Source organism: Neofelis nebulosa, chromosome 4, assembly GCF_028018385.1.
Source record: "Neofelis nebulosa isolate mNeoNeb1 chromosome 4, mNeoNeb1.pri, whole genome shotgun sequence".
Taxonomy (NCBI): Eukaryota; Metazoa; Chordata; class Mammalia; order Carnivora; family Felidae; genus Neofelis; species Neofelis nebulosa.
Window position 1 is genome coordinate 77588068 of NC_080785.1, and position 13432 is coordinate 77601499.

General features: G+C 36.8%; 1 long non-coding RNA gene across 1 annotated transcript; it reads left to right on the top strand.

The window, feature by feature from the left end:
- Nucleotides 1-310: 310 nt before the first annotated feature.
- On the top strand, nt 311-10133 carry LOC131509443 (uncharacterized). Its single transcript, XR_009260504.1, has 3 exons — nt 311-425; nt 1399-1589; nt 10011-10133. It is a non-coding gene; the product is annotated as an uncharacterized LOC131509443 (long non-coding RNA).
- Nucleotides 10134-13432: the final 3299 nt, after the last annotated feature.

Consider the following 13432-nt stretch of genomic DNA (forward strand, 5'->3'; position numbering starts at 1 on the left):
GGAGTTCTTCCAGTTTAAAGAAGACTACCATATGAAGACATATGATGACTAAATGCAATACATAATCTTGAACTAGGGGAAAAGTTCTGTAAAGGATATTGTATTTGCATTCTCCAGAGAAACAGAATCAATAAAATGTGTGTGTGTGTGTGTGTGTGTGTGTGTGTGTGTGTGTCTATATTGAAAGAGATTTATTATAAGGAACTGGTTCAGGCAACTAAAGAGGCTGGCAAGTCCCAAAATCTGCAGGGTGAGTTGGCAAGTAGGACACCCAGGAGAACCAATGGCATAGTTCCAGTCTAAAAAACCTGCCTGCTTGACAATGAAGAAGAGTTGGTGTCTCAGTCTGAGCCTAAAGGCATGAAAAAGCTGATGTCTCAGATCATCAGACAGGAAGAATTCATTCTTACTCTGGGACTGTGAGGGTGAGTTGTTGTTTTTTTTTTTGTCTAGTTCAGGCTTTCATCTGATTGGATGAGGCCCACCACATTAGGGAAAGCAAACTGCTTTATGCAGCCTACTGATCTTAATGTTAGTCTCATAAAATGAATGCATGCATGAATAAATAAATAAATAAATAAATAAATAAATAAATATTAATCTCACCCAAAAACACACTCACAGAAACACCCAGAATAATGTCTGACCAAATCTCTGGATACCCCATGATCTAGCCAATTTAACACATAAAATTTTAACTATTGAAGACATTACTGGAGAAATTGACAAAATCAAAATACAGTTTACAAATGAGATAAAAGTATTATATAAATGTTAAGTTTCCTTAATTTTATTGCTATAATTTGGCTGCATAAGAGAATATCCTTGTTTTAAGGAAATACGCACTGAAAAGTTACTGGTTCAAGAGGCATGCTGTATACAACATATTTTCAAAGCAACCTATGGCATTGGAGAAAATATCTGCAAATTATGCATCTGATAAGGGGTTGATATCCAAAATAAATTTAAAAATCCATTCAACTCAATAGCAAAAAATAAATAAAATAATTTGATTTTAAAATGAGCAACAGATCTGAAAAGACATATTTTCCAAAGAAGATATACAAATGATCAACAGAAAATAGGAAGATGTCCAACATCACTCGTCATCAAGGAAATGCAAATCAAAACCACAATGAGATGACATCGCACCCCTATCAGAATGGCTAGTATCAAAAACACAAGACATAACAAGTGTTGGTGAGGATATGAGGGAATGGGAACCCCTGTGCGTTGTTGGTGAGAATGTAAATTGGTACAGTCTAAAAAGACAGTATGGAGGTTCCTCAAAAAAATGAAAAATATAACTACCATATGACCCAGCAATCCCACTCCTGGGGACATATCTGAAAGACATGAAATCACTAAGAGGTAACTGCACCCCCATATTCACCGCAGCACGATTCACAATAGCCAAGACATGGATACAACCTAAGTGTCCACTGACAGATGAATGGATAAAGAAGATGTAGTATATACACACAATGGAATATTATTCAGCCATACAAAGATGGATATCCTGCCTTTTGTGACAACATGGATGAACCTAGAGGGCATTATGCTGCGTGAAACAAGTCACAGAGAGAAAGGTACGTCACTTAAGGTGGAATCTAAAAAAGCTGAACTCATAAAAAAATACAGAGTAGAATAGTGTTTGCCAAGGGCAGGGTGGTGGGGGACATGGGGAGATGCAGGACAAAAGGGTACAAACTTCCAGCTATAAGATTAATAAGTTATAGGATCTAATGTACAATATAGTAATTATAATTAATATTACTGTAATGTATATTTGGAAGTTGTTAAGAGAATAGATCTTAAATGTGATTACCACACAAAAGAAAAAATGGTAATTACATTAATGGATGGAGGTGTTAACAAACCTTATTGTAGTAATCATGTCACAATAAATACGTGTATCAAATCACCAAGTTGTATACCTTAAGTTTATATATGTTACATGTCAAGAATATATCCATAAAAGCTGAGAAAATATAAATGCTAAAAAAATAAAAAATAAAAATTATCAAAAACAAAAAACCACATAATTTCAAATAGTTCAGAAAAAAATAATATATAGAGAGATAAACCAAATGTTGTAATATGTCAAAAACTGTTGAATGTAGATTAAAAAAAGTATAACTGAGTTTCTGTAACTTTTATGTCAGATTTAAATTATTTCAAAACAAAACGAAAGAGGAAGAGAGCCAATCCCAGATCCCTAGAATCAGTAAGTTTCTTATTTAATTGATTAGAAGTTCTTATTTAATTGATTTGGGTTGAGGCTATATGTGGAGTTTTTTTAAAGCTCTCCAGGTAATTCAAAAGTACAGCCAGATTGGGGTGCCTGGCTGGCTCAGTGGGTTGCGTGACTTTGGCTCAGGTCATGAGTTCGAGCCCCATGTTGGGCTCTGTGCTCACAGCTCAGAGCCTGGAGCCTGCTTCCGATTCTGTGTCTCCCTGTCTCTCTGCCCCTCCCCCACTCACATTCTGTCTCCCTCTCTCTCTCCGCCCCTCCCCTGCTCTCCCTGTCTCTCTCACTCTCAAAAATAAACAAAAACATTTTTAAAAAGTTGAAAAAAAAACAAAAGTACAGCCAGATTGAACAATCATGCAACTAAAGGTACCTACTCTCACCTGTAAAATGGTCCCATGATATGTTAAATTGAGTTTAAGCACTAAATCTACTCCTCCCTCCTACCAGTTGTTTTAATAAGATCAAATTATTAAGTATATATAATCGGCAAAAAGTTTAATAAGGCAGACACCAGAAAATCCATTTCTGGGGCTTACTTCATATATGAAATCCAGAGTCTACACCCACCTGGCATCTGTGAGTCTTCCTCTCACACCACCCATGGGGTCATTAACACACAGGCTGAGCACTGAAGCCAAATGCTCTGTATGGACTGAATTTCATCCCGAGGGAAGAGAATTGCCCTAGCTTGAGACTGTGTGAGTGACAAGACCTCGTCTTCCTAAGCATGACAGTTAATCCCGAAACAACCAGCTGCAGACAACCCAGTGAGTAATGAACTTGAGCAGGTCAGTAGAGGACCACATGATTTATATTCATTAAAACTAATTAAAACCACAGGCAGGAACCAAAAGCTGGTGACTTTTATAATCAACAATTATTGGACTGCATCACAAACTACTAACAACTCTTTCAAAAACTTTCTTCTCTAACCAGTTAACTCTCTGTATCCCACACCCCAGACCAGAGTTTAGTATTGCATTTTGCATTCTGCCAGGGAGGTTATTTTATTATTCTGGAATAGAGACCCTAACGATAATGACATTTATCTCCAGTGTCAAATGTAAACAGGCTAAGCAGAGATCTATGACTTCACCTGATCCAATGGAGATGTGGCGTTTCATACAACCCTTCATTCTTTCTACAAACATTTGTTGAAAACTTACGCTCTGAAAAGTATAATACAGTTATATTTGTGATCCAAGAGCCAGTCTTTGCGAAGTATGCAGATGGCCTCTGAGGCCACCTGTGAGGACCATTAGATCCACTTTCCTGTCAGTGCTTCAACGTACAGGTCTGGTTTAATCTCCAACTCAACATCATAATCAATCCTCAAGTGAAGTTCTTTGACTAGATAATAAAAACCGGCACTTTCCATTCCAACTCCAAGATCTGCAATGAATGTTGTAACGTTGATAAACTCAAATGGTGCATTCCAGTAAAAACATTGAGTATTCAGTGCTAATGATTCTGTACTTTTAAATAGATATTCACGGAATGGTGTAAGAGGTATGCTGTGGGAGTCATAAGAGATAAAGTAGAAAGAGCAGTTTAAGAAGATGACCAAGCCCTTGGAGTTCATCAAAAGAGATGAACAAACTGTGTTATAATTTACCACACACTGGACCTCACAGTTTCCTAACAACTGTATGACCTGTCATACCTCTGTTCCTTGACACATCCTATTCTCCGACTGGGAATCTCCTTTCCCTTCTCTCCCTGGACAAAATCCATCCCAACTGAAGTGAAGTCTCCTTACTTAAGGCAACTTCAGTAACTCATATTACACTTAGCGGTTTTTGGGTTTGATTTTTTTTTTTTTTTGGTTTTGTTCTTGAGAAGTGCCTGTCACCCATATATTATTAGCTCCTGTGGGACTGGACTGTCATATTCATCTTCATAATCTCACGTGACTAGCAAAGTGCTTGGGGTACAGGGTAAGGCCCCAATAAATATCTGCTAAATTTGAATCAAACTGAAAGGAATACTATCATCCTGAATTACTAAGGCAAAGATTTTTCAGATCATTGAGCAGATGCTGGTAGAGAAGAAAAACATTTTTTTTAAGTATTGGCCCCCAGCTTTTGACAAAAAGAAAAGGATGTGGTAGCAAATATTGCTACTGTTCAGTACAATTAGCGAGACATATACACAACACTATACACAACACAGTGCTTTCAGAGACTCCTTAAGGAACGATTCAACTCCTTTTCCCAGTGAGATGTAGCATACAGTTAGCGTTAAACAACAGTCACACTGTGGTCTGAGGCAAGATAAGCATTTAATAACACCTGTGCCGCAGCAGGCCGCATCTTTCCACCTTCAGGCTGCAGATTCAAATAAAGAAAATCAGTTCCACGTCCCCTCTAGGAATCAAACCAAGCCAACATTATTAATAACCCTTCGGTCCTGGAATATTTACTGATGCGCCACTTCCCTTAAGCCAACAATAAATATTTAGCTGGTCCCAAAAAACTAACAATCTGAGAGTCAATCATAGTTCTGTCAATGGTCAGAATGGTCAAACAAGAAGCCATTTTTTGTTTCTTTGGCTTTTTTTTTTTAACGCTTTCTGATTCTAGCTTGCATATCCTATGACTGTCTCTTCAAGTCAAAACTAAAGATGCTAGTTCAAACCACTTCTGTGAATATTCTTTAACTTTTCCAAAAAAGAAAATTATCAACACTCTTTAATTTTTCCCAAAAGATATTACATCCAAGCACTCATTTTTACTCTGTTCTATTTCAAACTTATCTCCATGGCCAATTAAATGGTCTTCATCATTTGGAAACTAACACGGTTTTACAGAAAAACATTTTCCTACAGTTTCTAAGAATGCCATCTTTCAACGCCAGGTGAGCGTATTGTGTTCACTTAAAAAACTAAAAGTCCAGTTTCTACAGTTTTACCTGGCTACATTATTCATATTGAGAAATATCAAATGACCTTCAAAGATCTAGTATCATCCCATAATCCTAACCAAACACTAGTTATTCATAAATTTACTTTGGTGTCATTATAGTTTGGTATAAAACATAAACTTATTTTGCAATCAAAAAATTTTTAACCTGAAGAACATGAGGAATATGATCAACAAATTGGTTAAATGCCAACATTTCAGATAAAATAAAACATTACAATAAGAAGGAAGCCCTATTCTTTATCAAGTTCATGCTGAACGATGTATGTCACAAGTGAGAATTCATTACTGCATTACAACTGGAGGAAACATTGAATTTCTTTCTTCTGTTCAATTATTTTAATGACCTGAATTGATTGCCATTTTTTTCCATGCACCCCACTTCTGCAAATCGATATCAGATCATGGTGAAAAAAAGGGCCTAGACAAAATGAGAGATTGAAATTTATATTCCTCAAATATATTTTTGTGCCCTTCCAGTTACTCTTAACTTCAACTGGTTAATTTGCACCACACAACAAAATTCAGTAATGAGAAAATTATATATATATATATATATATATATATTTTTTTTTTTAATGTTTATTTTTGAGACAGAGACAGAGCATGAGTAGGGGAGGGGCAGAGAGAGAGGGAGACACAGAATCGGAAGCAGGCTCCAGGCTCTGAGCTGTCAGCACAGAGCCCGACGCGGGGCTCAAACTCACGGACCATGAGATCATGACCTGAGCCGAAGTCGGACGCTTAACCGACTGAGCCACCCAGGCGTCCCGAGAAAATTATATTTTATCCATATAATTCCTACACATATTTTCACTTCAAATGTGAAACTGGAAAACGACCACTACAATATTCATTGCAATGAAAAATTGGTTGAAGGGAAAGAAGAAGAAAAAAATTAACTAGAAGTGTATGGGATTGCAACGAAGAGTCACTGTCAATTAAGCAGAAGTTAAACTCTAGGAGAAAATATTCCAGGCTTAAGTGAGCCATCACAGCTTATAATTTGTTTGAAATATTTGGCTAGACAGTATTTAATCCAGCGTGATAATAATAATAACTAACCACTCTAAATGCCTCACAACAACTGAAAAGGTAGGTACTATCACTACTCTTGCTTTACACATATGGGGGTAAGTTCAGAGAGGCTAAATAGTTTGCCAAAGGTTCTATGAGGGAGCTGAGATTCAGGGTCAGAGCACCTGACTCCAGAAACTCCACTTCTTACAGTCGTCTAAATCACTTCCGAACCACACATGCTCAGATCAGGCCCTGCATCTAAATAACGAGGTCCCAGAAAGTAGGGTAGTAGGTACTCGGGCACACACCCTCCGCAGAAAAAGAGAAGACAGTCATCTATCTGTCTTGGCTTTGACAACGCTAGCCTTAGATGATGTGAACCAAGAATAATTAATTCACTTAATTTGTTTTCTATCTCAAACTTGACGTCTCTGGGTCTTTCTGAAACCCGTGGGTCTACACAGTATTTATTCTGTGTAGTTTTACGGTTTGTGAAAAAGGAGCCCCTTTCTTTATAAGAAATATTGTACTCCGAAAATCTTTGATTTATTGATCTGAATCCGCATGTGGGCAACATGACAAGAGCTTGTTATTCGTGGGGGGATTCAATCGATCAAACTGCTGCCACATGGAAGGGATTTTTTTTTTTAAGAAATAATTGAGAACAGTAAAGGAAGGAGAGGATCTTCAGAGTTTTCAGGGCAGGAATAAGGAACAGAGAGACAGATTTATGCTGATTGCGGTTACGAATGAAGAGACCTTTAAGGGTGTGTTGGAATCCTGAACTACTCTTGCTGCAGCAACGGTATAAGACACGTGCAAAAGTGCACTAGAACAGAGGAAATAAATGGACCTGAGACTCATAAAGCTGTGCCAAGCACTTAATTCAATCCGCCACTGAAATTGACTGTATCTCTTTGAATAGACAAAAGGGCAGAATAGATGGTATTTTTAAAACAGGAAAGAGAAAAACCGTCAGATCATTTCCTGACTCCAGCAGTGTTAGTTGTTGCTAAATTAACAGAACATTTAGTACGTGAGCAAATTATCAAATCTCTAAATACAATTACGGCGCATTTTAAAATATCAGTTCTAATTATGTTTTCTTTTGACGAAGTAATTATACTTCAAGGAACTGTGATCAGAACAATTTTTTTGCTGCCGAATCTGAGAACAGAAGGTGGAAAAGGTGCATTTAGATTATCTTACGAAAAGCTGGCTAAACTTTATATAACCCTCTTTCCTAGCCTTATAAAAGAAAGGCTTAAAAATAGACCAACAAACAAATTTTAATCTTCTTTCAAGTCACTCATTGATTTGTAATTTCATGTTCTTTAGTACAATGGTGGTCACATACTGTAGCCTGCTTTTCCCTCTACGGCTATTTTTTGTTCATATTTAAAATCATAGGGTAGAGGGGCGCCTGGGTGGCGCAGTCGGTTAAGCGTCTGACTTCAGCCAGGTCACGATCTCGCGGTCCGTGAGTTCGAGCCCCGCGTCAGGCTCTGGGCTGATGGCTCGGAGCCTGGAGCCTGTTTCCGATTCTGTGTCTCCCTCTCTCTCTGCCCCTCCCCCGTTCATGCTCTGTCTCTCTCTGTCCCAAAAATAAATAAAAAATGTTAAAAAAAAAATTAACTTTAAAATCATAGGGTAGAGCCAGGAGCTTTTTTGTGTTATTAGTCCAAAACAAATGAATTGAACCCTAAGCCCTCTTTTTCCCCAAGAGGAAGCAATACAATGCCCTTGGCTGGTACTTTAGATTTCAAAATTTCCAACAATATCTCCTCCCAGGACTCTATAACTATTTCTTTCCTTCTGAGGTCTTCGGACCCTTTCACTTCCTCTCCCCCTCAACTTCTGTCTTAATGAATAAATGTTTCTCTCTTCACCTGAACGGGATTCATTCTGCCTCTCTGCCCTGAAATTGCTCCCTCGGGATCCTATCTGGCTCGCCCGCAAAATCTTTTGCACAGTTTAGGGGCAGCCCACAGCTACAAGGTCTAATATTCCTCAGCTTTATCCTTTTGTTGGTAGTTTTTCTTCCCCGATAAGGGAAAAAAAATCTATAAAATGCAAATGTGTAATGAATAAACCAGAGTGCAGACATATTGGTGAATTTGCTGGCACAGTTTTTTCTCTCTGTAGTTAGTGTAACTCTGAATTAAATTCACCAAGAATTTAGCAGTAAATATTAAGAATGACCTGCATCTTCTGAATTAAGAAAACGGTTATGGAGAAGGATAGGAGAAGCACAGGCCACACTGATGGGGGCAAGGGAGGAAGGTAAGGAAAAAGAAATGTAAGACGTCTCTGCCCCCGGAGGCCTCGCAATCTGGGAGGGGATATTTATATGCATGAAAACCTTTGAAAAGGACAGAAGAGAGCATATAAAGTACCAACTTATGCAATACTTGGCTCTTTTAGGTGGGTCTAGACATGTAAATAAGCCTCACTAAACTATCAGCTGCTTCAAGGTTGAGAATGTTCTCTGCTAAAGATACAGGGAATTGAGGCTGACACAAACCTGAAAGGGAAATGGAGGAGGAGTGATTTCAATTCCAGGAACTTTTATCCCCAGCTGAGAGCAAATCATTGGTCAGCATACCAATGACTTACAAGTGGTACAGAGATCCTGGATTAAAAACTTTCCATTCCTACACTGCTGAAGACCATAAGTGACAGTGTATTTTCTGCACATGCGCTAAGAATAAAGCACCCTGGAGCGGGAATGATGTGGAAAATTTACAGCAAGCAATAAACTTTGCTTATTTGACTGCTCCTAATCATCTTGGTAAATGAGTCTATTTCATTTTTAAAAACCCCTAAGTATCATTATCTTTTTCCTCTTTCTATACTTAGAGGTGTTTTGCACGTCAGAAAACAAGTTTGGTCTCTCTTATCCTGACAAGTCCTATACTTTAGAAGACAATACTAAAATTTGAATGACATACTGGTTTTTCTCCTCTTCTGTCATTTGTATATAATTTGTATTCATGACAAACTATAAGGAAGTTATTCATTTTTTTAAGTCTAAAGGAGGAGAATCTTGCTTAATCTTATTTGTACTCTCTCTTCAATGCAAAGCACAAACCTAAAAATCTCCTCCTTGATGTATGACAGTTATTTTATTATGTTCTGTGAGTTTGTCTCTTACTCATATGATTTCTCTCCTGAATAGGTGAGATGAGAAAAAAAACAGTCTCCTTTTGGTGGGAATCATGACTACTGGGTGTGTCAAGAAAATTTTAGTGCTTTCTTGGTTAAATTTCAGGGATTTTTTTTACACATTCTGAAAAGTCTAGCACAAGTCCTAAAAAAAATACAATTAACATTTTTTGTCCTTTACCCACAGGAAAAAAGTTATTGATGATGCTAAGTAGATCAATTATGTCATCAAGAAGAATTCAGTGAGGCAGGTTCTCAAAATACGTAAATTCTCCTAACGTCATAAATCAGCCATCTAGGAAGCATCATGGATTCAGTTAAAGTACCTAGGCTACTCTAGAGCAAATGGAAATGTCACATACTAACTAAAGGGTAGACTATCCCTCTTTGACAATCCTAAACATACACTATCTTTTCTACTATGATTCCTAACACTTCCCCAAGAAGTGTTTCCAGGTTGGATGGAATACACTTATGGTGAACTTTCTCTTACTGTGAAACCCTATTGCACCTTAGGAACTCACCCTGCTCTTTATTATCAGGTATTTGCCTTGGACTCATTCTCAAACTCCTCCATAATTTTGTCTTGTGCTCCTCAACTAGACTGTCACGGGCAAAGAAAAATTATGACATCTTTTTACTCCTCACAGATCCTAGCAGAATCTGGGACCAGCAGTCATGCTTCTGAAATCATGGATGGGTAAACGGAATGAAAGGACATATTGACTATTCTGAAGCCTCAGTATGCTAGTAACCCTGTAGGAATAATACTGCACAATGTACAGCTGAAAAAAGTCTGCTTTACAATATATTTTGATTTGTTTGACTTTTTGTGTGTTTCATACTATCAACCTAGGGGGGGTGACAAACAATGGGCTTTGTTCAATTTTTTCACCTTGCTTTGCTGTCACCTATCAGCATTTACATACTTATGAGGTTTCCTATTGAAGGAAGATACACAGTTGGCCTTCATGTTGGGTTAAACCATGATCAAATAACAGTAATCCCATGTGGCTCAACCTAAGAACTTCTTTTTTAAGATTTTTATCAGTTTCAGCCCCACCACACCACCTGTGGGGTGTGTCTGTGTATATGCGTGTCCTAGGGAGCAGGAGACTGGATGAGAAAACCTAAAACTTGGCAGAAAGAGAAACTGAGGAGAAATGAAGTAATCTGCTCAAATACTACTCTGTTTCTAAGATTGAAAAAGAAAACCAGCAGATGAACTTCTGCCATGGTCTGTTGTATAAATTGCATTGTTGTTGCTGTTATTGCTTATTTTTATATGTAGTTTTGCTCCCCTAAAACATTTTCACACTCAGTCTTTTCCCATAGGATGCAAATCAAAAGCAACGGGAAGAGAATTCACACAGGAGTCGTTTAGGGTCCAGAAGTCTGATGGAAAGGAAGCCTGGGGAAGATGTGGGAGCCGCAGAGAGTAAAGGCACTGATCCCGCATAGAGCCAGCTAGGGTAGACATACTCCAAAGCTGGGCTGTCCCTGCTGAACAGATAGTTTAAAGTTCTCTGGTGGTTATGAGAATGCTGAAGCTGCGAAACTGCTATTAATGGGTCGGAAAATCTGTTTAAATTCCTATAAGACTAAGGATTTTTAACTGAAAATGTATGTAGGCTCCTGAAGAAGCCTATTCAACGATGATCTGATAAAGGTAATTTTTGCCTTGAGTTTTTTTTTTTAGTAAGTTAAAATGTGTTTAATTTAGTTTTGTTTCCTAAAGGACTCATTAATTACCATATTATGTTCTTTTTCTTCTAGCCATTGTGTCATAAAATTAGTTCTAATATATTTATGGATAAGCAAAAATGCTATTTGATCTCATGGGGTTTTTTCAATCATTAAAGCCAAATGTATTAGGATTACCTTAATGATCTTTAAATTCATTATATGTTCTATTTCAAGATGAGTATTTATTCGAATTGCTAAACATCATTCTTCTGTGTCTAATTATGTCTAATTAAAGCTTAAAATAGCATTCCTGGAAAATGGAGAAAAAGAAATTCCTATTTAATAAAAGGGGAAATAATCTACCAATTAGCCCATTAAAATAAAACAAAAAGAAAAGATGAATAAATTGCTGATTTGGGGAGAAATGCACATCTTCACAAATAACTAAACAAACACAAATCAAGATCATTTTTAAGTGCCATTACATAGTCATTAAACAGCAGAAAGGAAATAAAATTTAAAAGCCAACACTGGAAAGATCAAGGGAATGAAAAAGGTTGGGGATTCTGAAAATTGTTCACTCTTTCTGGAGAACAATTTGGCACATGAAAATTAAGGGCAGAAACCACATCTCTTTTATTTTTAAATAATCACCATCATATGCCCAGCAGCTAGCACAAATTCTGACATATATCAGGAAATGAATAAATATTTGATGAAAGAATGAGTGCATAAAATGGTTCCTGCCCATTGCCTTGTTAATTCCACTTTGGGGAATATGGACAAAAGAAATAACCTACAAGACAAATTAAGACTTCACACAGCTATTCATACTAGTAAAAAATTGGAGACATTCCATAAGCCCCAAAATAGGAGAATATACAAGCCTGATTAAATGTTACCTGTATCATGGTATATGGACCATGTTTAAACAACAACAAAGTGTCCGCATAGGTTAATACTGAGTCTCTTTGGAAGACTGAGGGAGCAAAATGGACAGAGCGAAGAAGGGAGTCCAGGTGAGCTCTGTTTGGGCGTCCTGATAAGAAATGTCAATGGCCCAATGAAATAAATTTGAAATGTTCCAAAATGGCTCCAGTAAGTCTAGGATAGACAGTGTACAGCAACATTGACATTTGAGAAAGAAAATTTCTAACCACTGACAACAGAATGGAAGGAAGAAGTGGAGCATTCTCATGACTCACATTACCCTGAGATTATAAAGATTTCCTTACCTTTGATGACCTACCTCTGTAGGTAAAGAAATTTTTACAGAGTTGAAGAGGAGATTTAAACTGAAAAACTAAAATTGAACTGCTGAGAAGCTATAATCCACAATCCACCCATTACTGGATATATCTTGAAAGCAACAACTCAACTCCAAGTTTGTGTAAAGTGATACCTCAGATGCAGCAAGGAATACATTTATAGAGCAGGCACAGTAAGCCTGCTAAATGTTAACAGTGATCATTTAAAGGGACGTTGATTTTATTCAAACAATTGATGTGTTGAAGTATAACAATGGAGCTGGAGGCCCATTTTCAATTAATTTAATGTTATTATAATTCCCAATATTTAAATAAATTTAGATAGAAATTTTTGTTCTTTTTGACACTAAGATAATAAAAATATTTGAGACTAACAATAATGGGACACTAAATGGCATCAAAATCATTAAGCCTCTCATGGTTACTCTGTATATTTTAGTTCAATCAATCAAATAGTAAAAGAAAAGGGATATATTAAAATAGTTCTGTAGATAACATACAGGAATTAATAAGTGTAAACATTTCTTTGCAGTGTTTGATAGGTGCTATCAAAATTTCACAATAATATGCTAAATCATAATTTGTTAAATCACTTCAAGTGTCCAGACAATTCTTGAGCCCATTAAAGAAATTAAAATATTTTACTCTATTTCTTCAGTAAGTTAATTTAGATAATCTAATGATTATCCTTTTCTTTATCTTAACCTATAGCAGATCTTACAAAATTAGTTTAGCTCAGCCATAAACACACAAATCATGTGTTTAATACAGAAGGTTAGGAAACCATTTATGAAATTAAAGTCCAAGGCCTTTAATACTGTGGATTTCTGTTCATGTTATGTTTCCTCAGGAAGGTAGTTTATTTGCTCCTATATTGAGTAGATCCAAAGCGAAAGGGAAATTTTTGTTATTTTTAGTACATGACTCCTATTTGAGAATAAACTATTTATGCCAGAATTATCTCAAATCTTTTGGCTTATAAGGATGAAGAGAACATTCTAAAAGTCAGAGGTAGGAAGAGTCATTTAGCCAGGACTCGACTGTAGATAACAGAAACCATTCTGGCACCATTCAATTCAGGAATAGATGTAATGTTGGGAATCAGGGCCTTACCACAT